The following is a 27,082-nucleotide window of genomic DNA, read 5'->3' as shown; positions in this document are numbered from 1 at the left end:
TCAAAGAAAATGCACATTCCTAGTCCCTGCTCGGGAGAGCCCAGAGTCTGCTGATCTGGGGTAAAACCCAAGCGTCTCAGTCTTGTTTTGTTTCATTTTTTTCAAAGTTCTCTCACACGATTTCAATAAGCCCAAGCGTGGAAAATGCTGGGAAGCACAGGAAAGAATTCCTAAATATTTTCTCTTCTTTCCCTCACTGTTGACTTTTCTAACAACCTGAAGTACCTTCTTCCTCACATCTAAATAACCCCTGGAAGAGGTAAGGGAAGAAATGTGAGTCATTCACACTTTAGTATAAAGTTTACTCAGCCAGCATTCTGCCTAATGTCTAGCTGACATTCTGCCCATTTAGGGGAAGAAGAGAAGGAAATTAGGAGTGTTGAGCCTGGGTGGCTCAGCTGGTTGAGTGTCCGGCTCTCAGTTTCAGCCCAGGTCATGATCTCATGGGTCATGGGATCGAGACCCACGTCGGGCTCCACACTCAGTGGGGTGTCTGCTTGGGATTCTCTCCCTTTGCCCCTTCCCCAGTTGGTGCTCTCTGTTTCTCTCACAAATAAATAAATAAATCTTCAAAAAAAAAAAAAAAAGGGCGGGGGGAGTGTTGAGGAAAGAGAAGGGAGCAGGAAGAGGGAGAAGGAGGGAACAGAGATACTCCTGAGAGAGGTATTAAGAGTAAGGGGTGTTGAAGTGAGCCAAATGACTTGACTGGCATCTCCCAATGGGAAAAGAGAGAGGTTTGAACTTGTAGTAACTGACACTCGTGCCAGAGTCGGGCCAGTAACTAACCAGTGTCCGCCTGAGCTCCATCGGGGAGGCCAAGCACAGTCCACAGCTGGGTACCGATCTAACTCCTCGCAACTCCAAGTGTAGTCTGTGGACCAGCAGTGCTGGCATCCCTTGAATGTTTGTGCAAAATGCAGAAGCTTGGGCCCACCAGATCCTCCAACTCCAAATCTTCTAGCAAAATCCCCAGGAGACTTCCGAACACCTCAGAAGCTCTAGTCCAATTAGCAGTCAGCCCCAGAGAGCATTGGGCATTATGTGCTTCTGGGAGAACCTAAGGGGCAACGGGCAGGGGTACCTCATAAAACAAGCATGGGGACTGGAGGAGGGTTGAAACCCCACCACTGAGCTGGCCCTGAGCTGCTTTCTAAAGGAAGGGATGGGGGGCATAGGCCAATAAGACGAAGTAAATTTGGGGTCCTGGACTTGGGGGCCCATCACTAGCTTCAGGGCTCCCTTTGCCACTAAAGTGAAGGCTTTCATGGAGCCCAGAGGAGCTACGATGAGAAAGCATTTTGGAAACTGAACCACTAGAGAGAGTGAGTCACTACTGCTCCTTCCTGGTGTCCTCAGGAGACCCTGCATACTGCCTGGCTTCACAGGCAGCCAAACTTACCTGTTTCCTTCCCATGACCCTTCGGAGCTGGAATCTCAGGCTGAAAGGAGGTGGCCAAACCAAGTCACATGATGGTGTTATTTTCCGATAACATTCTAATGCATCTGCCAGGATCTGAAGAAGACCCTCAGAAATGGGTAGCAGGGACAGTCAGGTGGGGGTGCTCCAGGCTCCCCAAATCTAACAGCCACCCACCTCCCAGGGTGGCTCCCCACCTGACTGCACATAGGAACCAGTGCTATCTGGACCACCACAGTGGCTAAAATAAAAGGACAGACGATCTCAAGAGCTGGCAAGGAGGCCGAGCAACCAGAACTCTCAGATCCCGCTGGTGGGGGGCTAAAAATGGCCAGTTTGGAAAACCATTTGAAAATGTCTACCAAAGTTTACCCCATGCACACCTTAGGCCCACACTTCCTCCCTTGACTGCCCCACGGTCACAAGTGCCCATGGCCACCAGAGCCCCGTACGTGAATGCTTACTGTGATGGTATCGTATTAGCCCAAACCACCCAAATGTCCACTGACAGTGGAGAGACTGAACTGTGTGCAGTGGTGTGTGCTACACCGCCCAGAGCCCTGCTTCAGGCCAAAGGTGCCCCTACCCCAGCTGCGGGGGGTGCTTGCTGCTGACAAGCCTCAGTCCCTCCCCAAGAATGGCCATCCACCTTACAAACCTCTCCAGGCAGGCAGCTGGCATCCAGGAACTGGCTGCCACCAAGCCCAGACCCCTCACCTTAATGCAGGACCTCTGGGAAGCTGCTAACACTTTCCGGGGCTGTAGGGGTGAAGCCTCTGGAGTGGGAGAGGCTGGGGGAGTCGTCATTCCTTATAAAGCCAGAGTAATGGGCTGGCTTGTGCCCTGGAGAAAGACAGTGAAAGGCTGAGAGCAATGAATCACTGATTCAAAGCCAGGTATGAAAGCCATGGGCCTCCTTAGCAGCATCTAAATTTTCCCCTGCAGCTGACAGCGAGGGAATAGCCAAGGAATAGACACAGGGCTTCATGGTAAGGGGAGCAGAATGTCAGAGAAGGTTGAATTCTCAGCCCATGATAAGTCTGTGACCCCAAGGTCAGGCCTTGCTCTGGAAGGAGTGGGACTTGGAAGTGACCCATCAGAGCCTAGCAAGCCTTCCCCTTGAAGACAGTGCTGAGGATCCTCTCTCAGATCTGTGCCCCACCCCGCCCTGGCCACCAGCCCAGTAACTAGGGTGAGGCACACTCCAGCCCAGCTGCCGGACTGTGCCACCATGCCCTGGCAGAAGCCAGGAGAACACGAGGGTTGCCATCTGAGGGCTGGATCAAGGGGTGGGTGGGTCCACGAAGCTGGATGAAGGAGAGTTAATTCCACACGTAAGGGTTAGAGGAAGAAAGCACTGACCACAGCAGGTGAGGCAGAATCGCCCAGGCTGCCATGTCAGACAGTGGAAGAGGGGGCAAACTCTCAGCCCCGTGGGCACATTCACCAGAAAACCCATCAGGAGTCCACCTCCTGCAGGACTGATGAACCACCCCCTTGCCAAAGCCATAAGGAATGTGGTGGCCTGAAGGGGTCCCAGCAGCCTGACAAACTTCAGGGTGAGTGTCCTTCAAAGACTCGAGAGTTTGAGCTGTTGTTACAGAACTGGGCGCCCCCCACAGCCATGAGATGGTAGGATCCCCCCCATAAGCGGGCAGGTGGCAACGCTTCCTGGTCAGAAGCAAGGTGGGTGCAATGATCACAGCTACAGGCAAGGTCAGAGCCACGGCTGGGTTAGCCTGACTCGCAGGGCTATGGGAATGGTTAACAGAACCCAGTGGCCCCGGGGCAAGCTAGATGTGCAGGCATCGAGGACACTGTCCCCTCTACAGAATCAAAAGAAACCAAGGGGGCGCCTGGGTGGCTCAGGTGGGTTAAATCCTCTGCCTTCGGCTAAGGTCATGATTTCAGGGTCCTGGGATCGAGCCCCACATCGGGCTCTCTGCTCGGCAGGGAGCCTGCTTCCTCCTCTCTCTCTCTCTCTCTGACTGCCTCTCTGCCTACTTGTGATCTCTCTGTGTCAAATAAATAAATAAAATGTTTTTTAAAAAAAAGAGAAAAAAAGAAACCAAGGCCTGAGGATCAATAAGACTAATGATCCTTTGCCCGATTTCCAGACCTAAGCAAGGTTTCAGATCTAAGTGACTGAAGGAGAGACCAGGTCCCCACAAGGAAGGGCCCTGTGACCCCAGAACAAATATATGTGATAAGAATTTGACCAATCCCTCCCCAGAGGGACTTTCCAAGCCATTTCTCTGGGTTAGCATCACTGGAGAAGGAAGAATACGCAGGCAGTTCAAGGACTATTAAACACAGGGTCCAAATGGATATCCATCCAGGGGCCCAAACGTTCATCACGGTCCCGTTTGGTGGGAGCACATGGAGGCCAGATGCCCAATGGATTTCTGGCCCAGGTTTGGCTCTGGGGGAGTCCACTGCGTCCACCCTGTGCCCCTCTGTACGATCTTGGGGCAGTCACCTCCCCTGTCTGGGCCCTGGTGCCCACCGTGCGGGGGAAGGGCTGCCCTAAGCGGGGAGGGTGGCCAAGTGGGGTGTAGACTCACACCCGATGTCTACACTCCTGTATGGACACCCAGGGAGCGCCCTGGGAACCCAGCAGATCCCATTTCAATCTTGGTCCTGCCCCATTCTGGCAATTCCCCTTGGGCCCATTTTCTCGTTTCTCATTTTCTGCAAGGCTGGGATGATGGCACCTCCTTCACAGGGCGGCTGTGAGATCTGCCACGGAGACCAATGTTTCACAACACCTCCTCCTTCCTCGCTCCCAGCTGACGCTGCTGCCTTCGTCAGGAGAAAATGGGAGCAGTCTGCCGAGAACACCCCCGCACTCGCTCGGCCCCCACCCACCCCAAAGTCTGCCTCCCAGGCACCCCACCCTGCTCCTGCAGCTCATGGAGGACACTCTGGGAAGGCTGTCCGCAGGCCCTCCTTCCCAAATCCCCACCAATCAGGTTGTGGCCCTCACTGGTCACCACTGGCCCCCACGGTACCAAAGGCCCAGCCCCACTCTAATCCCCCTCCCACTGCTACCCCATCAGCCCTGACCCTGTGGCCTTTCTGCTTCGGACACCACACTCTTGCTGCCATCTTTCCTTGACTCCCTGTGGCCCACACACCAGGGCTCGGTCCCTGGGGCCTCTTCTCTTTCTCAGGCAGATCTACTCTCCAAGAGATCTCCTCTGGGACCATGGCTCTAAATGTACCCCTCCTTATATTTCTAGTCCCAACTCCAGCACCCAACTCCACCCTCATAAACCCAACCTCCCCAGCATCCTATCTGGATGTCCAACAAGCTGACCTGTCCCCAAAGAACTCTTGATTGCCCTGGAGTCAACTCCAACCCTGTCCATCTCCATCCCCCAAAATGACATCACTGTTCACCCAAATGCTCAAACCAACCATGTAAATTCCTCTTCTTCCCTCACCCCCACATTCCAGTGACTCTCCCCTCAGATACTCTGTACCCCCTCTGACACAGACGGTATCTCTCGCTTGTAGGACAGGGCGGCCCCCTAAAAGTTCTCCCTTCCACCCTTGCCCCCTTCCATCTATTTGCCAGACACTCCCCTTTTTAAATTATAAATACAATTTTGACCTGTCACCCTCCCACAGAAGCCCTCTAGGGACTCCCCATTTCACTGAGAACAAGTTCCAGCGGCTTGCGTTGCCCACAGGTGGGAAATGGAGGGCCCTAACCTCTGTGTTTACTCTCACCTCCAGCCACTCCCCCATCCCCTTCTCCCTTCCAGGCACTTTGTCCCTTCTGTGTCCCTCACACACCTCAGGCTCTTTCCTGCCCCAGGGTCTTTGTATGCACCTTCCCAGTGCTGGGATGGTCCTCCGCTGATGTCTACAAGGCTCACTTCCTTGCCTTGTTACATCTCTAATTCATGTCTCTGACCCCTAACCCATCTAAAATCGCCAGTCCACCCCTGTCACTCCCTAGCCCCTTCTGTTTTATTTTTCCTTTGTAACACTCATCACTCCCTGATGTTATTTTTTTTTTCAATTAATAGACTTTATTTCTAGAACAGTTTTAGGTTCACAACAAAACTGAGCAGAAAATACAGAGAATACCCACATATCCTACTCCCTCATTTCCCCTCCCACGAATGTCCCATCAGTGTGCTTGTTGTAATCAATGAACCAGTACTGACACAACATTACCAACCAAAGTCCGTACATTACATCAGGGTTTGCTCTTGGTGTGGTATATTCTGCAGATTTTGGCTGACATGTAATGACACGTATCCGTCTACCATTTCATTGCCCTGAAAGTCCCCTGTGCTCTATCTATTGACCCACCCATCCCTCTCACCCTCCCTCCCTTTCCCCAAACCCTTGGCAACCATGATCTTTTTATTGTCTCTGTTAAGTTCTGCCTTTTCCAGAATGTCATGTAGTTGGAATCACAAAGTATGTAGCCTTTTTAGACCAGCTTCTCTCACTTATTAATTTCTCTAAGGCTTCTCCATGGCTCTCATGGCTTGATAGCTCATTTCTTTTGAGTCCTGAATAGTATGCCATTGTCTGGACATACAGGTTTATTTATCCATTCACCTATTCTTGGTTTGCTTCTAAGTTTTGGCAATTAAATACCTTGACATTCACAATAAACAAGAGTAGATTAAAGGCACTGATGAGTCCCGCATAAAGGAAACTCTTTATCTTGGGTATATCTGGTTTTTCCCAAATTTGACCACTGGAAATGCATCCAGTGCACCAGACAACGCAACTTTCCACCTCCTGGGGCCACAGGAGCTCATCCCAGACAAGCCCTCTGGGCTGGGCAACCAGAGAAGCTTTTCTTTGAAAGAGGAAAAGTTGAGAGCCACAAAGCAGAGCTGGAGGCACAGAAGTAAAGAGAATGGTTGGGTCTGGGGGCTTGAAGGATGTGGGCTGGACTAGGGTGAGGACCCCAAGAGGAGTAATGGGAACTAAAATGGGGACCTGACTCTGGTGCCCCATAGTCACATAGCAACTGGGTGCCCCTGGGCAAACCACCCCCCCCACACCCCTCAGTGTTCCTATAAAACAGTGTTCCACCTCTCAGGCGCCCCCAGACTGAGTCTTTAATTACCATTCCTCATTAAATGGATCCATGGAGAAAAGGCAAATCACAGAAATGAGTAAAAAAATTTGCAAGTCATATATCTGATAAGTGTCTCATATCTAGAATATATAAAGAACTATAAAAACTCATCAATAAAAAGACAAAGTAACCAATTAAAAATTGGGGAAAGATGTGAAAAGACATTTCTCCAAAGAAGATATACAAAAGGCCAATAAGCTCAGAAGAAGGCGCTCAGCATCCTTCGTCATTAGGAAAATGCCCATCACAACCACAAGAAGATGTCACCTTACAGCCACAAGGACAGCCATGATCAAAAAGATGGACATTAGGGGTGCCTGGGTGGCTCAGCGGGTTGAGCCTCTGCCTTCGGTTCAGGCCATGATCTCAGGGTCCTGGGATTGAGCCCCACATTGGGCTCTCTGCTCAGCAGGGAGCCTGCTCCCCTTCTCCCGCTTGCTTCTCTGCCTCCTTGTGATCTCTCTCTGTCAAATAAATAAATAAAATCTTAAAAAAAAAGATGGACAATAGATGGCTATGATCAAAAAGATGGGAAGGATGAGAAGAAACTGGATCGTTCATTCCCTGCCCATGGAAATGTGCACCTGCTGGTGGAACGTGAACATTTCATGGGAAATGTTTTCCGTGAAATGTCTGCACAACAGGTTGGCAGACCCTCAAGAAGTTACAGGTAGATTTACCATGTGACTCTGGGTATAGATCCAAGAGAAATGAAAGCCTATGTCCGCCTGTACATAAATGCTCCTAGAAGCATTATTCATAACAACCAATAGGTGGATTGTCCAAATGTCCATTACTGGATGCGTGGATAAAACGTGGCTAGCCGGGGGCACCTGGGTGGCTCAGTGGGTTAAAGCCTCTGCCTTCGGCTCAGGTCATGATCCCAGGGTCCTGGGATCAAGTCCCGCACTGGGCTCTCTGTTTGGCAGGCAGCCTGCTCCACCCCTCTCTCTGCGGGCCTCTCTGTGTACTTGTGATCTCTCTGTCTCTGTCAAATAAATAAATAAAATCTTTTTTTAAAAATGTGGATAGCCAAACGATGGAATATTATCCAGTCATAAAAAGGAAGTCTTGACCCAGGCTAAAACATGTGTGACCCTTAGAAACAGTACGCTGGGGGCGCCTGGGTGGCTCAGTGGGTTAAGCCTCTGCCTTTGGTTCAGGTCATGATCTCAGGGTCCTGGAATCAAATCCCACATTGGGCTCTCTGCTCAGCAGGGAGGCTGCTTCCCTTTCTCTCTCTGCCTGCCTCTCTGCCCACTTGTGATCTCTATTTCTGTCAAATAAATAAAATCTTAAAAATAAAAAAAAAAAGAAAGAAACAGTACACTAAATGAAAGAAGCCAGTCAGAAACATCTCGTGTGAGTCCATTTACTGTCTAGGCATTTGTTATTCAGAATTGGTGGATTTATGGAGACAGAGAGGAGATCGGTGGTTGCCCGGAGCTTGAGGAGTAAGTGCTCAAGGGCATGCAGTTTCTTTCTGGAGTGATGGGATGTTCTGGAATTAGACAGCGGTGATGCTGCACATCTTTGTGAATGTGCTTAAAAGCCACTGAATTGTACATTTTATTTTTGCTTAAGATTTTATTTATTTATTAGAGAGAGAGAGTGCACAAGCAGGGGGAGCAGCAGAGGCAGAGAGAGAGGCAGGCTCCCCACTGAGCAGAGAGCCTGACATGGGGCTTGATCCCAGGACCCTGAGATCATGACCTGAGCTGAAGGCAGACGCTTAATGACTGAGCAACCCAGGCGCCCCCAAATTGTACATTTTAAAAGGGATGAAATTATGATATAGAATTATATTGCAATTTAAAATATATGTGTGTGTGTATACACCTATATATGTGTGTGTGTATATATATATATATATATATATATATATATATATAATGACCCAGAGCTCCCTGAAGAAATGTCTGATTGTAGCTCCGAGGAGCCTAGAACATCTTCATTCCAGAAAGCAAGGACACTTCCAAGCACCAGTTCACTTGTGTGAAAAGGATGCCAGAGACAACTTGAAGAGGCTCCCACTGGCCAAAGGTGAGACAACTTAAGCATCATTGAGGGTAACGAATACAAGGACTGAAACTCATCAAGTTTATAAAAATCCATAATGATAATTAAAATCAAAATATAAAATAGCTTTAAAAGTCTGTTCATAACCAAATGTCTACAAGAATGTGGAGCACCGGGTGCCTGGGTGGCTCAGTTGGTTAAGCGTCTACCTTTGGCTCAGGTCATGATCCTGGAGTCCCAGCATCGAGTCCCACATGGAGCTCCCTGCTCAGCGGGGAGTCTGCTTCTCCCTCTGACCTCTCCCCTCTCATGCTCACTCACTCTCTCTCTCTCTCTCTCAAATAAATAAATAAAATCTTAAAAAAAAAAAAAGAAGAAGAAGAAGAATGTGGGGCACTGAGATCCAGCACATGCTGCTTGTATGTGTGGGGACTGGTAGAACCACTTTGGGTAACTGTTTAGCCCTATCCAGTAAGTTTGAAGATAGACCCCATGACCCAGCAATTCCACTCCTAGGTATATACCCTGCAGAACTGCATGAGTGCGGGGGCACCTGGGTGGTTCAGCCAATTAAGCATCTGCCTTCGTCTCGGGTCATGGTCTTGGGGTCCTGGGATGGAGCCCCGCATCAGGCTCCCTGCTCGGCCAGGAGCATGCTTCTCCCTCTGTGTTCTCTTTCTCTCCCTCTCCCTCATTCTCTCTCAAGTAAATAAATAAATATCTTTAAATTAAAAAAAAAAAGAGCATGAGTGATTTATTCAGAGAACATTCAGAGCAGCAATCTTCACGATAGCCACAAATCAGAAACAACCTTGATTATGTAAATGCTAGTCTGGATAAGGGTCTGTTCACATACAGAACGCTATACAACAAGGAAAAAATGAAAGAATCACTACTACAAAGAACACTCTAGATGCATGGTAAAAAGAAAATGCTAATTGAAAAAAACTCAGCCAGGGGGACCCGGGTGGCTTAGTCGGTTGAGCATCTGCCTTTGGCTCAGGTCATGATCCCAGGGTCCTGGGATCAAGCCCTGCTTTGGACTCCCTGCTCAGCGGGAAGCCTGCTTCTCCCTCTCTGCACCTCCCCCAACTCGTGCTCTATGTCTGTCAAGTAAATGAATAAAATCTTTAAAAGAAAAAGAGAAAGAAAAAACCCAACTATTAAAGAATAGTAATTTTATTAATTAAAATTCAAAGAGAGACAGAACTATTTGGTTTTGGATGCCTACTTACATCGTAAAGCCAAAAATAAAGCAGTTAATAACACTAATCGGGATAGTGGGTCACTCTGGGAGGGAGGACCAGTGGGGGAGAAGGGCATGGGGGGCTTTTGCAACTAGAGCAATTCTCAGGTTTTGACCTACATGGTAGCAACTTGGATGTTGGCTTTATATTGATTTGTTAAAATGTATAACCTATTTTATATACTTTTGTATTTTAAAGTGGAAAAAATACTCACTGTTCACCTTTGGAGGTTGCTAGAGCACCAACTCATTTTTTAAAAAGATTTTATTAATTTATTTGAGAGAGAGAGAGAGAGAGAAAGCCCAAGGTGGGTGGGAGGAGGGGCAGAGAGGGAGAGGGAGAAGCAGACTCCCTGCTGAGCAGGGAGCCTGTTGCAGGGCTGGATCCCAGAACCCTGGGCTCATGACCTGAGCCAAAGGCAGATCCTTAACTGACTGAGCCACCCAGGCACTCCCCCAACTCATTTCTTTTAAAACTGATAAATAAAGGGAAAGAATCAAGCCTTCATCCTACTACACATACCATATTTCAGAATAACAGAATAAATGAAGAGAGAAAGTTCTTTACCGAAGTCTAGCTAATGCAAACAAAATGATCAAATTAGAAAATCACCATCTGGTGAGGAGGAAAAGATGATGGAAATCAGATGTTAACTTGCAGGAAGGGTGGGGTGGCCACAGCTCTCAGGGCTCCCCCCTTCCCTGCACCCCTGCAGCCATTGTGGGGAGCATCTTACTCCCCTGCAGACCAGAGCACTCCAGCATCCAGGCCAGGCTGTGGGCAGAGTAACTTCTCCACCAGCCACACCAGCAGGGCAATGGGCTTTTTTCCATGTGCTTTGCATGCTATTCCGTGTCCAGAATTTGCACAAATATTCCTGGAGTTCTTGCCAAGGGGGGCACAGACCCCTCCTGGGTGTAGCTCCTGGGGGAAGCCTCAAGGCCTAAAATTGGGAAAGAGCCTGACCGCTGGCACCCAGCTCAGCTGAGCAGTGGTCCAGAGCAGCCTGGGGATGGGATAGAGATTTTATTTATTTATTTGACAGAGAGAAATCACAAGCAGGCAGAGAGGCAGGCAGAGAGAGAGGAGGAAGCAGGCTCCCTGCTGAGCAGAAAGCCCGATGTGGGGCTCGAACCCAGGACCTGGGATCATGACCTGAGCCAAAGGCAGCGGCTTAACCCACTGAGCCACCCAGGCGCCCCTGGGGATGGGATAGAAAAGGGTCCTGGGGCAGCAGGGATCTCGGGAATCTGGTCTGCCCCAACCCCATTCTACTGTGTCGCAGACCCCCATCCCCAAGGCGGGGTGGAGGGGACCCTCCCCAGCCTTACAACCTAATGCAATGTTGCGACTTGATTTCTCCCTCATCTCCACCCTGTTTGGGGAGTGATGAGGCGCAAAGGAAGCCCGCTGTGATTTGCCACCCCACCCCCAGCCCCGTTCAGGGGCACCCAGGCCAAGCCAGCTTTGCAGCTTATCGGGCCAGCTGGTGTGAGGGGGAGGGGCCCCCGATGCCCAGGCTGGCTGACGCTGGTCCAAGGGCCCACCCCACCAGTCAGTGCCAGTGATAAAAGGGCTGGGGGAAGAGGCAGAGGTAGGAATTCAGGGTCCTAGGGTGGGGGAGACTTCCCATCAAGGTGCCCTGTCTGGGACCTGGCCAAGTGGGGCAGGTGAGATGGCAGCTGGTCACCCAACACTTGGGGAGCAGGACAGGGGAGCAGCCTGGTGTCCGATGGAGCTGCTGATAGAGGTGACACCAGATAGCCCACTGTGGGTGGGGCCGGGGCAGGGCAGGTGGTAGTGGGGAGAGCTGTGTTTAGACCCAGTGTGAATCCCAGCTACACCACGCCGTCACCAGAGACCCTAACCCGAAGTCTTAAGCCCCTCTGCAGCCCCAGCTCACCCAAACAGGGTGTTGTGAGGCTGCCATGTGCTAACCCACATGGGGGGGGGGGACATCTAGCACAGTGCTTGGCGCAGGAAGTGTCCCACAGGTGCTGCGTGTTGTCATTACAGAAGGTGGGGCTCAGGGCTCCTCAAGGGTAAGCAGGGTGTGGACGCTCACTCGCCCCGGAACGGCCAGCACCCCGTTCAGTACAGCACATGTCATGGGATACCTATTTGCTCAACGAATGTATCAGAGGAATGTTAGGAACCCGAAGCCACCAAGACTGACTCAAGGAAGAACAGAAGTTCAAATCCCAGGTCTGCCCCTTCCTGGCTGTGCCACGTCAGGCAAGTCATTCCACCGTCCTGCCCCCCAGGAACCTGGGCTTCATCTATGACACAAAATAGCGGTCATGACCAAGTACTCGGGGCGCCTGGGTGGCTCAGTCAGTTAGGCATCTGCCTTAGGCTCAGTCATGATCCTGGGGTCCTGGGATCCAGCCGCAGGCTCCCTGCTCAGTGGGGAGCCTGCTTCTCTCTTCCTCTGCTCCTCCCCTTCTGCTCGTGCTGTCTCTTGCTTTCTCACTCCCACTCTTTAATAAAATCTTAATAATAAAAAAAAAAAGAATAAATAAATAAATAATAAACACCTTCCTCTCAGCTGATGGCCAGACTCAGAGCAGCAAATGGATACAAAGAAAGTGGGGGAGGGGTGCCGGAGGCCCTGTACCACCACCCACCCACTCCTGAGAGTTGGCAGCCTCACCCAAGATGCCTGGGAGGTTATGCCTTCCCCCCAGGGTTAGGGGCAGCCAGTGACTGCCTGGTAAGCCGGGCCAAGAAGCCTGGCCCCTAGCCTCCAGGCAGGGGCCCTACCCAGCGCTTGCTGCCCCCTCTCAAGGCACACCTTCCCTGCCCTACAGACACCCTCCCTCCCTTCTGCAGGCTTCCCTGCAGTAAATCATTTGTCCAGGAATCCTTGTCTTGGGTTATGCTTCCCAGCATCTGACTTAGGACAGGAAGTATTTTGTAAACTCTGAAGCATTGTTTTATTTTCCAGGAAATGCTGAAAAGAGAGGAGCTGACTTGAGAGCCACATGAGTGAAAGGTGACTTCTGCATCCTGCTGCCCACCCTCACCAAGCTCACAGATAGGTGGGGGTGGGGGGAAGCAACAAGACTGTAACATCAAAGATGGGCAAGTGTTAAGAAGGAAACTAAAGCAGGGGTGGGGGATGGAGAATAACAGCAGCGTGTTTGGCTTTTTTTTTTAAATTTTAATTCAATTAGCCAGTATATAATATATCTTTAGTTTCAGATGTAAAGTTCAATAATTCATCAGTTAACAGCAGCTATTTTAGGTGAAATGCTCTGGGAAGGCCTCTCTGAGGAGGTGACATGGGCAGATATGTGAACATCATGAGCCATGCTGACCTCTGCAGCTAGGCACTTCCCAGAGTATGGCCGTGCAAAGGCCCTGAGGCAGGGGGATATCCGATACATCCAAAAAATGGCCGGGAAGTGACTGAGGAAGGAGTGGTGTGTGATGAGGTCAGAGGAATGTGCAGCTAGGTCACTCAGGGCTTTGAAGGCCTTTACAGGACATTTTATAGGACTTTGGGTTTTCTTCCAAAAACGAGGGAGTCATTGAAGTTTTGAGCAGAGGAGGGATGGATCTGATTGAGGTTTTAAGAGTCTCTTTGGCTGCTAGGACAAAGAGGGAGGCAGGGAGACCTGGTAGAGGCTGCTGCAATAAGGCAGGAAAGCTACGGTCAGGCTCAGAAGGGAGGGCAGCACTGGACATGGGGAGCAGAGGTTCGATTCCGGGCGTCATGAAGGTAAAGTCAGGGGGGTTTCCTGATGACTGCATCACGGGGAGTCAGAAGACAGATGCAGCGGACTACCCAATTTACAGAGGGGACAGAGGGACATGTTAAACTACACCCTGGGGATACAATCAACAAAATCCAGACTGTAGGAAATTCTACAGGACAAACAATCTGATTTCTCCAACAGATCAACTACCGAGAACAGAGGAGAAGTTGGAGAGGGAAATTACCGACTAAGAGAGACCAAGACACGTATCTACCAGTCACAATGTGTGGCCCTTACTTGGAGCCTGAGTCAAACTAAGCGCAAAAAAACAAAAACAAGACAAAACAAAATGAAGACATGTCTGTAACACTCGGTGGATATGTGACATTATAAAGCTATAGTTTCTTCTTAGGTAGAATAATGGCATTGCGGTTATGTTAGGAAAAGTCCTTATCGTTTCGAGATACATCTTGATGTATTTGTGATGAAATGATGTCCGGGATTTGGTCCAAATTGGGAGGGGGCAGAGGTAGGGGCAGAAATAGAACAAGACTGGCCCTGAGCTGGGAGAAGTTGAAGCTGAACGGTAGGTACATTAGTACATTATCATACTCCCTCTATTTCTGCAAAGGCTTGTATTTTCCAATAGAAAGTGTTTTTTTAAGATTTTATTTATTTATTTGACAGACAGAGAGCACAAGCAGAGGGTGCGGCAGGCAGAGGGAAAGGAAGAAGCAGGTTGAGCAGGAAGCCCGATGCGGGGCTCGATCCCAGGACTCTGGGATCATGACCTGAGCTGAAGGCAGACGCTTAATGACTGAGCCACCCAGGTACACCCCCACCATAATAGAAAGTTTCAAAATAAAAAAACAGAAGAGGAAACTGAGTCCCAGGCAAGGTGCCAAATGGCCCAAGGCCCCTCCAGGATATCATCCCGGGCCCCCCTGCTCCTGGACCCATGTTCTTGCTCTGCCTCAGCTATCTCTCTCTCCTCCTCCGGTGGTCAGTCACAGGCTGGACCCAGGCGGACCAGGGATAGGGTGTATAGCTTCGGGGGAGGGCCAGACAGGACAGTAGGGGGCTGAAGGCCACAAGTCTACCTCTTCCGGAAAGTCCAAGGAGGCCAATAGCTTAACGTATTTGGCATCTGCCCCCCTAGCCTCATCTGTCACTTCCTCCCTCAGGTTCCTGCACTGATTTCCTCCCCAGACCCTACAGCCCACTGCTCTCGCTCCCACCCCTGCATCTTTGTCCCTGTTGTCACTTTGCCTGGAAGGCGCTTTCCAAATCTACCATCCTTTCCTTCCAGATCTACCCAAAGGAGAAGAACTTCCATGGTCAACCACGTTCAGTCTTCACAAGCATGCCTATCTGCGCTCCCTAAAGAGGGGTGCCGTGGCATAGAGGTTAAGAGCAGAGCCTTTAGGGATGCCTGGGTGGCTCAGTCAGTTAAGCGTTTAACTCTTGCTTTTGGCTCAGGGTGGTGAGATCAAACCCCACATCGGACTCCACGCTCAGCAAGGTGTCTGCTTGGGATTCTCTCCCTTTCCCTTTGCCCCTCCCCATGCTCTAAAATAAATAAATAAATAAAATCTTAAAAAAGAAAAAAAAAAGAACAGAGAGGCATCTGGGTGACTGAGTGGGTTAAGCCTCTGCCTTTGGCTCAGGTCATGATCCCAAAGTCCTGGGATCGAGCCCCACATTGGGCTCCCTGCTCAGCGGGGAGCCTGCTTCCCCCTCTCCCTCTGCATGCTGCTTGCCTACTTGTGATCTCTGTCAAGTTAATAAATAAAATCTTTAAAAAAAATCTTAAAAAAAAATAAAATAAAATAAAAAAAGAGCAGAGTCTCTGGGTCCAGACTGCATGGGTGTGAATCCTGTCTCAGCCACTTACCTGCAGTGTGACCTCAGGCAAGTCACTTGACCTCAGTTTCCTCAGCTGTAAAATGGGGATAACCTCATAACATTACTGAGGAAAACTAAATAGGAATTCAAAAACAAGAATAAACAAAACTGTGCCTGGCCCATGTCAGTGGACCTCAGGCCCCCAGAGGCCCCCTGGCGTTGCTGTCCAGGGCCCACCTTCCTCCTTTGTGCCCCCCCCCAACCCAAGACACCTCAGTACCACACACACCGTGGGCACCCAATCACCAGTTTCACGGAAACTTGGCTTCTGCCTTCCTGGTACCCAGACTTACCTCATTCACATGCCCATCCCTCCAGGTCTCATCCAGCCCAGGAACTCGAGGAAGGAGAGGAGAGAGAAACCCATGCGGGGACCAGTTCAAAACCAGCCACAAATCAAAATGTAATCCCAAGTGGCAGCCTCTGACTCAGATGCCATCAAACTGAGAGGAAAGCAATATTTTTAATTTTTTTTATTTTTTCAAAATTTATTTTATTTCTTTATTTGAGAGAGAGGGAGAGAGCACAAGCAGGGGGAGGGCCACGGGGAGAAGGACAAGCAGGTTCCCCACTGAGCAGGGAGCCCGATGTGGGGCTCGATCCCAGAACCCGAGATCATGACCAGAGCCAAAGACAGACACTTAACCGACTGAGCCACCCAGGCATCCCAGGGGAAAGAAATTTAAATGCTCACCTTTTTAAGATTTCTAAGAAAAATCCCAGCTATTATCAAGTGTAATTTTAATGATTTTTTAACGTTTTTTAAAAATTTTATTTATTTGACAGATAGGGATCACAAGTAGGCAGAGAGGCAGATGAAGAGAGAGAAGAGGAAGCAGGCTCCCTGCCGAGCAGAGAGCCCCATGCAGGCGATCCCAGGACCCTGGGATCATAACCTGAGCCTAAGGCAGAGGCTTTAATCCACTGAGCCACCCAGGTGCCCCAGTGATTTTTTTTAAGATTTTTATTTATTTATTTGACAGAGAGAGATCACAAGTAGGCAGAGAGGCAGGCAGAGAGAGAGGAAGGGAAGCAGGCTCCCCGCTGAGCAGAGAGCCTGATGCGGGGCTCGATCTCAGGATCCCGGGATCATGACCCGAGCCGAAGGCAGAGGCTTAACCCAATGAGCCACCCAGGCGCCCCCCCAATGATGTTTTTATGAGGGATGACATTTGCTGTATAAAACGCAAACTGCACAGGATGTCTGAAAGAAGAAGGAAATATTCCCCATCCTTTCTGGCACTGAGCCTCCTGCTACCTGCCCGCAGAGGTAAGCTCGAATAAAAATCAGATAGGCAGCTTCTAAACATCTTTATGTGATAAGCACACACAGACCCATACGTACATTTTTTAAATGGGATCATATGAAATACATCATTCCACCAAGTCGCTTGCCTTCACTTGCCCATACATTCCGACCATCTGTTCTCTCTCAGCGTCCCCCAGCATCTATAACAGTGCCTGGCACACAGGAGACAGGCAGTGGAGAGAGTCACTGACCAAATGAAAGAACTGAACAGCTGCCTAAAATCGCCCGGGCTAGAGATGTCCTAATTATGCCCCAGCCCTCCTGCCGCACACGTAGCTCTGTTGCACTGACCATCCCCACCCAGCTGTTTCGGCACTCTGTGAAGACGGCACCTGTGGGAGAAATTGCCGGGTCACAGCTCCAATCACTAATGTCAGAAAGGCGGTGCCAACCCATTCTCCCGGTTTCCCACACCCTCCGCCACATCCGAGGTTTATTACGATGAAGGCTTTTTTTTTTTAAGATTTTTTTTTAATTTATTTGACAGAGAGAGGGATCACAAGTAGGCAGAGAGACAGGCAGAGAGAGGGGGAAGCAGGCTCACCGCCGAGCAGAGAGCCCGATGCGGGGCTCGATCCCAGGACCCTGAGATCATGACCTGAGCTGAAGGCAGAGGCTTACCCACTGAGCCACCCAGGCACCCCACGATGAAGGCTTTTATTTCTCGAATGAACTAATACTATTCAGGGACTCCGCCCTGGATCCTCAACTCTCATTTTGTCCCTCCTGAACAAATGACAGGGCGCACCCTTTCTTATTTCTGAGCCACCCTAGGGAACCCAAATCCACAAGTGGAGACTCATTCTCTAGACAGTAAACGGTTTACAGATGCAAAATCTGAAATATCTCATTGACTTCTAAAAATGGGCAGGTTAATTTTTTTTTTTTAACTGTCAACTTCAGGCAAGTATCCACTGACCCCTCCCACAATACCAAAGAAGAAAAAATTAGGACCACCCACTCCTCTTCTCTCTCTCTCTCTCTCTCTCTTCCTTCCCATCCCGGTCTAGGGTAGGCAGCTTTAGCAACTCAAAATACAGGACACCTACTTAAATGTGGCTTTCAGATAAATAGCAAATAAAATTCTTATGCAAGTACGTTCCATGCAATATTTAGGACACACTCATGCTAAACAAATTCGTTGTTTATCTGAGGTCAAATATAACTGGGCATTTTATCCCGTAACTGGGATATAACTGCGATTTTATCCCGTAAGCCTCCTACAGCCCCCAGCCAGAATTTTAATATCAAGTGATTTTTAAACAGCGGCCGAGGGCCTCCTCTGCCCCATGCCCAGAGAGCAGAGGCAGCCTGCTGCCCCTCCCAGCCAGAAAAGTCTCCAGGAGCATCACGTCTATGCCCACAGCACACTCTCCGCCCAGAGATGGCCCCACCAACTTCCCTGGCATTGGAGTTCCCATCTCCTCAGAGCCAGCTGGGGCCAGCTTCCTGCACATCTTCCCTGGCCCATCATGCAAGTTCCTTCCTACCCATTCTTTCTGGGGGTAAACACTACCACTCACCCCAGCTGCCGGTGAGGGGTGGGGGGAGTGCGTGATGTGGGCACATGACCCTTAGGTGGCAGCCTGCTCCAGAGCCACCCGCCTGAGAGCGAGTCCTTCCCCGACCCGTGCCTGAAGCCTGCAGAGGTCTAGAGGTCTGACTGGCCCAAGTTCCCAAGTTTGGCTCCAGAGGGCCAGTCTAGCTCCAGAGCTCGCCGTGGGCCCCTGAGGTTGCCTGGCGGGGCTGTTTCGGAGCTCCACATTTTCCTCCACCGTGTTCTGCCTGCTTCCCACCTGGCTGACCACAGGCAAGGCTCAGGGACCACTCCCCCACCTGCACTCCTCCCTTCACTTTCTATCCTACCTGTCCCCCCACCTCTGCTCCCCTCTCCTCCCTCCCCGGTCTGCACCCCACCCCCATTCCTGCCCCAGTCTACTGCCCAGGGTTGGAAACCAACCACAAAGTGCCTACATCAGGTGGGTGTGGTGCTGGCTTTCCAGTACTTTCTAAATTTTCCACAACAAGCACACCTTACTTTGGTAATAAGAACATAAAAGCTTTTTTTCAAAAAAACTTCAGAAAAATGTAAAACCCAACCAAGCATTCCACCTCCACACTCACTCTTCCCCCATCCCTCCCACCTGTTTCCGCGGGAGGACTCCTCCCAGATCAGCGAAATCTCCCACCCCGTCCCACCAGGCCCACAGGCCGTTTTACTTCTCCAGTGAGGGCTTTCTACCAAGAGCCTATCCTTACTGGGGGGCTATATGCAAATTCATGAGTGGTTTCCTCAACTCCTATCAGGAGAAGAAAAATGCTTTATGTGTCCTGAGGCTGATGATGTGAGGGACCAATGCACACTGATTCATTCTACAAGTGAGCTAGGGCAACCCGGTGCCAGGCGCTGGGGTCACTGGGGACATTGGGGACAGAACACAGACCTCCCCCCTTGGACTTCGAAGTCTTGAAGTGGGAAGATGGGGCAACACCCCAATGCCCCAGAGGGTGCTGGGTGAGGGGAGGTGAGCAAGATGCCCAAGTCAGGAAGTTTCTGGGAGGAACAGAAGTCCAGTCCGACCCCCCACACCCCAGTCAGCGTGAGAAGGAACATGGAGGGGAGGAGGAGGGAGAGTGTTCAAGTCAGGGAACAGCCGGTGCGCTGGTCTGCAGGTGAGAGAAGCATGACTTACTTGAGGAACTGAGAGCAGTTCAGGCAGCTGGAGGGCAGAGGGAGGGCAAAAAGAAGGCGGAAACCCAGACTTGGGGAAGACAACAGGGCCACATTAATGAGACTGCCCTTTGTCCTCAGGGCCATGGAGAGCCAATGAAGGACTCGAAGCAGGGGAGCGACACAGGGTCAGGTGTGCGTCCTACAAAGGTCCCACTTCTGCTCACTGATGTGGATTCTTATTCTCCGCAGCCACAACCCACAGTCACCATCGGGCACAGCCCACCCACCATCTGTGAACTTGAGCCACTGTGCACCTGAAACCTGGATCTCCCTGGAGACAGCAAGCCCCAGCCGGCAGTTCCACGGCCCTCTTGCTCTCACAACAGGGAATACAGGGGAAGAGCACAGACTCTGTGTTGGGTTCAAATCCTAGCTCCTCCACTTTCACAAACTGTGTGATCTTAGATAACTTCTCTGTGCCTCAGTCTCCTCATTGGTAAAATGGGGCTAATAACGGGACCTACTTCATCGGGCTATGGTGAGGACTGAAGGAGTTATAGTTGGACCAGGACCTGGCACGTGACAAATGCCGTGTGCTGTTAGTTTTTACTGCTATTACCACACCCTCTTCTGGAGTCCCCTCCAGGGCCGATCCCCAGCAGGCACTAACTAACCCATTCTCCATTTGCCTCCCCCTCCTCCCTGAAGCATCCCTTCCATACTCTCTTCCTCTTTCCATGACTAGGTAGGGGTCAAGACAAAGCCAGAGAGGGGGAACCTCTGGGTTGTAGAACAATCCCACCTTGACCTGACTCTGAGGCCTCACCCTAGCTCCCTCGAGCTCCAGGGAGAGAGCACTGGACTTGGAGCCAGAAACTAAGCGTCACCCCTGCCTCTGCTGCTGACCTTCTCTGGGCCTCGATCTACCCGCCCCCCACCCACCCACCATAACGCCAGGACAAGAACATCTCAAAAATGTCTCATTGGCATGGCTGTCAAAGGAGCAGCAAGGGCTGGAGAAAGGTCTGCTAAATGTCTCTCACAGACCCCGGAACCCTTGGCCTATTCTTTTGGCTGGGTTTCCTCCCCCTCTCCCCCAACAATGTAGTTGTGAGATTTGCCCCAAGCTCACTGTGATGACCCCCAGAAGCTGAGGGCGGCCCGGCTGGGGCCTTCCCAGATGCCCTGACGTTGACCAGGACTTTCCCAAGTGCTGGGACAGAGACGGACACCCACGGTCTGATCTGAGCACCCCAGGAAGAGAGTGCCAGCCAACCCAGGGGCCTAAGTAAAGCCAGACCTTCACCAGACCTTCATCGAAACTGGCTTAGGCCAAGACCTCAAACCAGGGGCCCAGAAAGACCCTCCGGAGTCATCGGGACTGTGCCATTGATCTCCAAATGCCGTAGGTACCCATCAGTTGCAGGACCAGAAAGGGCCTAATGGGACTGTCTGACTTTGGTGGCTCTTAGTCTTGGGGGATGGAAAGAAAGCCCAAGAGGAGGCTCAGTCCCCACCTACAGGTTACCAGCTATCTCCTAGAGTTCAAACCCATCCATCCACTCATTCCACAAACATTCACTCGGTGCCAGACCCTGGTCAGGCACAGGGTCAATGATGGAAATGAATCAAACAGATTCCTGCCCCAAAGGCACTATTGGTCTAGAGGGTGACAGACGGGACATAAATAACTAAACCACAAGGCAGACTAGGTCGAGGAAGGCAGGGCAGGAGGCAAGTATCTCACCTGGGTATGGAAAGCTTCAGGGAGGGGCAGCTTGTGAGTGGTGATTCGCATGTGACAGGAAGGTCAGGTGGGTAAGGGACAGAACCTCCAACATCACCTCCAACATCACGGACAGACAGTGCTGTTTGCACCCCTGGGGGAGCTGGGGATTGGGTTATTTATGGTTTGCCCAGAGAAAAGCAGCCACATGTGTCCCTGCACGTGGGGGGCAGAGCTGGGCTATGGGGGCAGGGAGTGGTTGCGGCTTGAAGCTGGGTCTGGCCAGGTTCCGGGGTTCGCCAGCGAGGCCCTCACACCCAGATGACCTTTGAATCTTGTCATGCCCTCCTAAGGCAAAAATAAGAGGGAGAGGTAGTTCAACCCGCAGCAAGTGGCCTAGGGGGTGAGGAGGGGAGGGTGCCCGGAAGACCACGGCTTGTGCTTATTTGCAGGCTATGTAGCATCACCTCCTTCTCCTCTCCCCCCCTCCATCCCAGCTACAGAGGAAGGGGTGGAGGGACAGAAAAAAATATCTCTAATTGCAAACCAGACAGAGCACAGAGCCATCAACTGCTGTGTTTCTCCCAGCCCACTCTGAGCCATAAATAGCTTACGCACCACGCTGGTACAAGCGGGCCCCCTCACCCTGCTGGGACCCAGACCGCCCCAGGCCAGAGACTCGTCCCAAGGAACCCAGTTCCAGCGTTTTCCCCAGGGTAAAGGCCTCCACCGCTAGCTGCCTTTCCCAAGGGGCCCGGCGCAGGGGCATCCTGGCACCGCCTGGGGGGTGCCCGCGAGCCCCGGTGCCCGCAAAGCAGCCCCGGCCGCGCGCCCGCTTCTCTCCAGGTAACTGCCGGGTCCTCCCCAGCAGTCCGGGGAGACGTCAGTCTCTGCGCCCGCCGCAGACACGCACTCCCGGACCGGCCCCCCCTCTCCCTGCGCAGCCGGCGATCCCAGGGTCAGAACCCCCTACCTGGGGGCAGATGCGCCCGGCAGCATCGGTGGCGCCACGGGGCAGAGCGGAGCGTCAGGGGCCGGCCTCAAGCCCGGACGACTTCCCGGGGGAAGAGGAAGCTGCGCCGCCTCCGCTGCCGCCGCCGCCACCGCGTCTCTCCGGACCGCGCCGGGGCTGCGGGAAGGAGGAAGGTCAGAGCCGAGGAGGCGGAGGGAGGGGGGGGGATGTTGGGAGGCGTGCACAGATGGGCGCAGATTAGAGAGGCATTTTTAGCGAGCCAATGGTAGCTCGGCGCAGGGCGGCGCGGTGCCTGCGCAGGTGGAAGCGCCGAGGCTGCTGGGGAGGCAGCACCCGGCTTAGCAGGCGCCCCTGGGGTGGGGGGCAGGGGGCTCCCCCCCAATTCCCGGGCCGCCTCCCGGGGGTGCTTCCGGCTGGGCCACTGGGGCTCTGCGGCGGACGGGCGGGCGCCGGGTGCACCCCCTCTTTCCTCCTCTCCCCAGCCCTCCCGCAAGCGCTCCCCGGAAGGGGGGGGGGCGGAGGGGCGGGGGTGTCGCTCCACTCCCCTCACTGCCCTTTCCACACCTTCTGGGACATTCCTCCGGCCCAGTCTGACAGTCCGTCTGTTGGTTTCTGGCCTCTCCCAAGCCTGCGTCTTCTGGTACGAGCGGGTGCGTGTGTGGTGGGTGTGGGTGGTGTGTGTGTGTGTGTGTGTGTGTGGTTTGGGGGGGGCGCTCTCCCCTCCCCGCCACATCAGCTTCTCCCAGAAGTGCCCCCATTAACCCCCCAAGGGGTAGCCACTAATCCTCGTGCCTTAGTTCCTGCCGTACCTGCTGTCATCAAGACAGACCCTTCTAGGGGCACCTGGGTGGCTCAGTGGGTTAAGCCTCTGCCTTCAGCTCAGGTCATGATCCCAGGATCCTGGGATCGAGTCCCGCATCGGGCTCTCTGCTCAGCGGGGAGCCTGCTTCCTCCTCTCTCTCTGCCTGCCTCTCTGCCTGCTTGTGATCTCTCTCTCTCCGTCAAATAAATAAATGAAATATTAAAAAAAAAAAAAAAAAAAAGACAGACCCTTCTAGGGGCGCCTCGGTGGCTCAGTGGATTAAAGCCTCTGCTTTCGGCTCGGGTCATGATCCCAGGGTCCTGGGATCAAGCCCCGCATCGGGCTCTCTGCTCAGCAGGGAGCCTGCTTCTGCCTGTCTCTCTGCCTGCTTGTGATCTCTCTCTGTCAAATAAATAAATAAAATCTTTAAAAAAAAAAAAAAAAGACAGACCCTTCTAGGCCGTTTCCTTGGGACTCTGCAGGAGGCTTGCCCCCAAAAGCCTTCACTCTCCTTGACTTGAACCCTGAGTGTTTCCGGGAACCTGGACCCTGCAGGGGGACTGAGGCAGCTCTCTCCACTGCAGATACCTGCCAGGGGCTGATGATTTGTTCAATGCCCGACTGCTGAGGGTCTTTTAGGTGCCGTGCGGGCTGGGCTACAGCAGAATACAAAACAGACCAAATCTTTGCCCTTGGGTATAGTTGGCCTTTGTGAGGGAAAACAGATGTTGAATATAATAAATGTATTTATTATATAAAATATGTATTTATGGGGCGCCTGGGTGGCTCAGTGGGTTAAAGCCTCTGCCTTCGGCTCAGGTCATGGTCCCGGGGTCCTGGGATCGAGCCCCGTGTCCGGCTTTCTGCTTGGCCGAGAGCCTGCTTCCCTTCCTCTCTCTCTGCCTGTCTCTCTGCTTACTTGTGATCTCTGTCTGACAAATAAATAAATAAAATTTTAAAAAAATAAAATAAAATATGTATTTATGTATTTATATGTAAAGATATTTTAAGATGGTGCACACAAAGTAGGACAATAAAGCCAGGGGAAGGGAAAGATAGAGCGTTCGCAGGGCGATCAGGTCCCGGACATTAGTGGGGAATGGGAGTGGCCAAATTTGATTGTAAGCCCCTCGGATAGGCATGAAACTCTCCTTTGCCACAGACCTCACCACTCTCTATCATCTGCACCCGGGCTAACCACACATATTTCCTGCCACCCCACCCCCACTCCTCCTCACCAGAGGCATGGAAATTCATGACCCAGTGTTTATTCATTCAGTGAGAATTCTGAGTGCTGATGGCATGTTAGGTAGAGAGCCTAGGGAACTCAACACCTAGTCAGGGAGGTGAGATGACAGCACCCACTGCAAGGATGAAGAGGGCAACCAAGGGAATGGAGTGTCCCAGAGAAGGTCAAAGGGCTGTGGTTCAGGGCCAACCAGGAAGGCTTCCCGAAGGAAGCAGCATTCCAGTGAGGGTGCTGGGATTCTGATGAGCAAGATGCAGCAAGAGGCGGTGAAGGATTACTGAGGCAGGCCAGCAAAGCCAGGAGACATTTGGCAGATGGCAGGGATGGGGTCCTGGAGCATGTTGGACCCCCTCCGTGTAAGGGATGTGCTCGTATCTGGCACTAGGAAACCCCATGCTCTTCCCCAACCCAGAAGTTCCTGGTCAGCCTGGAGTTTCCCATTGCCAGGAGGAGGTGTGTTGAGCATGTTGTGGGGGGAAACATAGATTCACGCCGTTGCTTGTTTGCTGGGTTAAAAAGGACATATTCCTTAACCCCTCTGAGGTTCAGCCTCCTTAATAGCTGTATGGTCGGCTTATTTCATTGATCTGTGCCTTGGTTCCCTTGGTTCCCTCATTTGGAAAAGGGACACAGCAACAGCTCCTGCCTCACAGTTCGTGTGAATGTTATCCAAGACAACAAAGTGAATTGTTTAGCACATAAGTACCCAGAGAATTTTGTTGTTTTTATTACCTTGATAATTACACTTGCTTTGCAGGGTTGTTGGAATTAGGCAAAGGGTGTAAAGGACCTAGCCTGATACCTGGCACGTAATAGGTGTGCAATAAATCATATCGATTATTATCATTAACTACACATACCCCTAAATCCCTCCCCTTTGGGTCTCCATGGCGCTGTGAAATTCCCCTGGTGGACAGAATTTTCTCAGTGTGAAGAGGCTAATTCCCCAAGCACTCTTAAAAGTGCACTCTAGGCTGGATAGATATGATACCCGCCCCTCCCCTACATCAGCCTGCCTAGTGTGTCATGGGGGACTTTGATGCAGACGGAATGGAGCCCAGGACTGGTACGTTTTGAAAAAGCAGTGGCTGGATCACCGCTGATCACAGGACTGATCAAAGATGCTCAGTGTCCCTTGGCACCCAGGCATTTGGTGGAGGATGGCGAGAGTGGGAAGGGTACAGGCATATCCCAGGCAGATGGTAAGAAAGGCTGGGGGGCTGGAGGTTCACAGGAGCTGGAACCAGTGAGGGCAGCTGTGGGGAGAAAAATAGAGAGGCAAACCTGATTAGGCAGATGATGGAGGGAAGGGTGGGCTTACCGATGGGCTGGGCTTACTCCCTTTGGAGTTGAGGTATGCCCAAGTGAAAAAAAAAAAAATGAGAGTAGAAAACACAGGCACACACACCTGTCCGTGTGTAAGCCAAAATAAAATGTTATTTTAGAAATTGATACAGAGCTTCCCTGCTTCTTAAAATTGAACTAGTTTCCTTCTAGATTTTCTGCAACTTATGCTCTGAACTTATGCTCTTCAAAGCTGACCCGCTCCATCTCCCTCTCCCTCTCCTACTCGCTGCCCCATCCAGAAAGTAAGACTTTTATCCGTTTTGCTCCACAAGGCACTTCTCATATCTCTTGTTTCCCCAACAATTCACTTTTCTCAGTCCTACTAAGTTCCAACCCATCTGGGATTCAATCGGAACTTCCTCCTCACTGAGAGCCCCAAAGCCATGCCTTGGTCCTGCTAGCCTCCTCTGCTAGATTCTGCATGCCCCTCAGAGCCAGGAGGCAGCCACAGCTCTCCCCAGATGAGTTTCTGATGCAGACAAGATAAAAAAAAGTCATGTATACAGGAGGAGAGACCAGCACTGAGCAAGCCTATGGAATCAATCAAGGAGTGAATAATGAATTCGTGATCCATTAACACTGAGAGAGGTGGAGGGGAGATGGGAAAGATTTGGAGTCCCTTTTGTTCCATCCAATATGGATACCTTCAAGGAGGAGGTGAGGTTTGGAGGAGTTTCTCTATATGCACCACATCCCCGATTGGAAAGGAAGGGCAGGGAGTGTGTCCCAATTTGGGCAGAGCAGGAGTCTGAAGCCCAGAGAGGAAAAGTGACTTGTCAAGGTCACACAGCACATTGGGGACAGAGCTGGGCTAAAAACAGGTCTCCTGACTTCTGGTCAGGTGCTGTCGTCACCAGATGCCTCTACCTCCCCCGCAAACCTGCACAGAGGTGGGGTAGGACGGAAGGGGGCGGGGAAGGGAGCTATTAGCCCAGTGACCCATGATTTATTTTCTGAGCAGCCTGCCAACAGCATGTGCTAAGGTAAGCAAGACACCCCCAAGGGGCAAAAGTACTTGAAAAACAGCCTCACAGCCCCTTCTGCCCTCTCCTTATCTTCCCACCAGCGGGCTTCACACTTGCAAATTGGTTTCCATCACTTGCCTGGTGGACAGAGGCTGTTGCCAGCTGTGCCCCTGATGCAGAGACCAGGGTGTTGGGAGTCTTGGAATTGTAGCTTTCTCTGGTTATGACTCATGCCAGGGGGATTAAAAATTCCCTGAAGACCTATTGTCTTGACAAGGCACTGCATTTTGGGAGATGCCCAGATTTAGGACCCAGGCTATGCATGAAAGAGGGTTCGCCCTAGGACACACACAGACAGCGGCAAACTCAGAGCACTCTTCTGGGACTGGGCACTTTCTAAGCCCTTCGTGCATATTAACTATAGAGATAGGTACAATTACCAGCCCCATTCACAGACAGGGAAAAACGAAGGCTCAGAGAGGTGAGGTAACTTGCCCAAGGTCAGACAGCTGGTAAGTAACAGAGCTGGGATTCAAACCCAGGCATTCTGGTTAAAAAACCAAGCTCTTAATCACTTAACTAGGAAAGAAGCAAACACTTCCTGAGGTCTTACTGTGCACAGGAGGACTTTACAT

General features: G+C 51.5%; 1 protein-coding gene across 3 annotated transcripts in view; it reads right to left on the bottom strand.

Annotated features, from left to right (window-relative positions):
- PACSIN1 (protein kinase C and casein kinase substrate in neurons 1) overlaps positions 1-22,251 on the bottom strand; it is a 55,029-nt gene extending 32,778 nt beyond the window's left edge. For 2 of the 3 annotated variants that reach the window (XM_047734639.1, XM_047734636.1), the window contains exon 1: positions 22,085-22,251. The gene's annotated coding sequence lies outside the window, so the exon portion shown is untranslated. Of the gene's footprint in view, positions 1-1,399; positions 1,438-22,084 lie in introns of those variants that run through there. The other variant, XM_047734640.1, reaches the window with a different exon arrangement.
- Positions 22,252-27,082: the final 4,831 nt, after the last annotated feature.

This window comes from Lutra lutra, chromosome 6 (genome assembly GCF_902655055.1).
Source record: "Lutra lutra chromosome 6, mLutLut1.2, whole genome shotgun sequence".
Lineage (NCBI taxonomy): Eukaryota > Metazoa > Chordata > Mammalia > Carnivora > Mustelidae > Lutra > Lutra lutra.
Note: the sequence above shows the minus strand (reverse complement) of the source record. Positions and strands in the feature narration are given on the sequence as shown.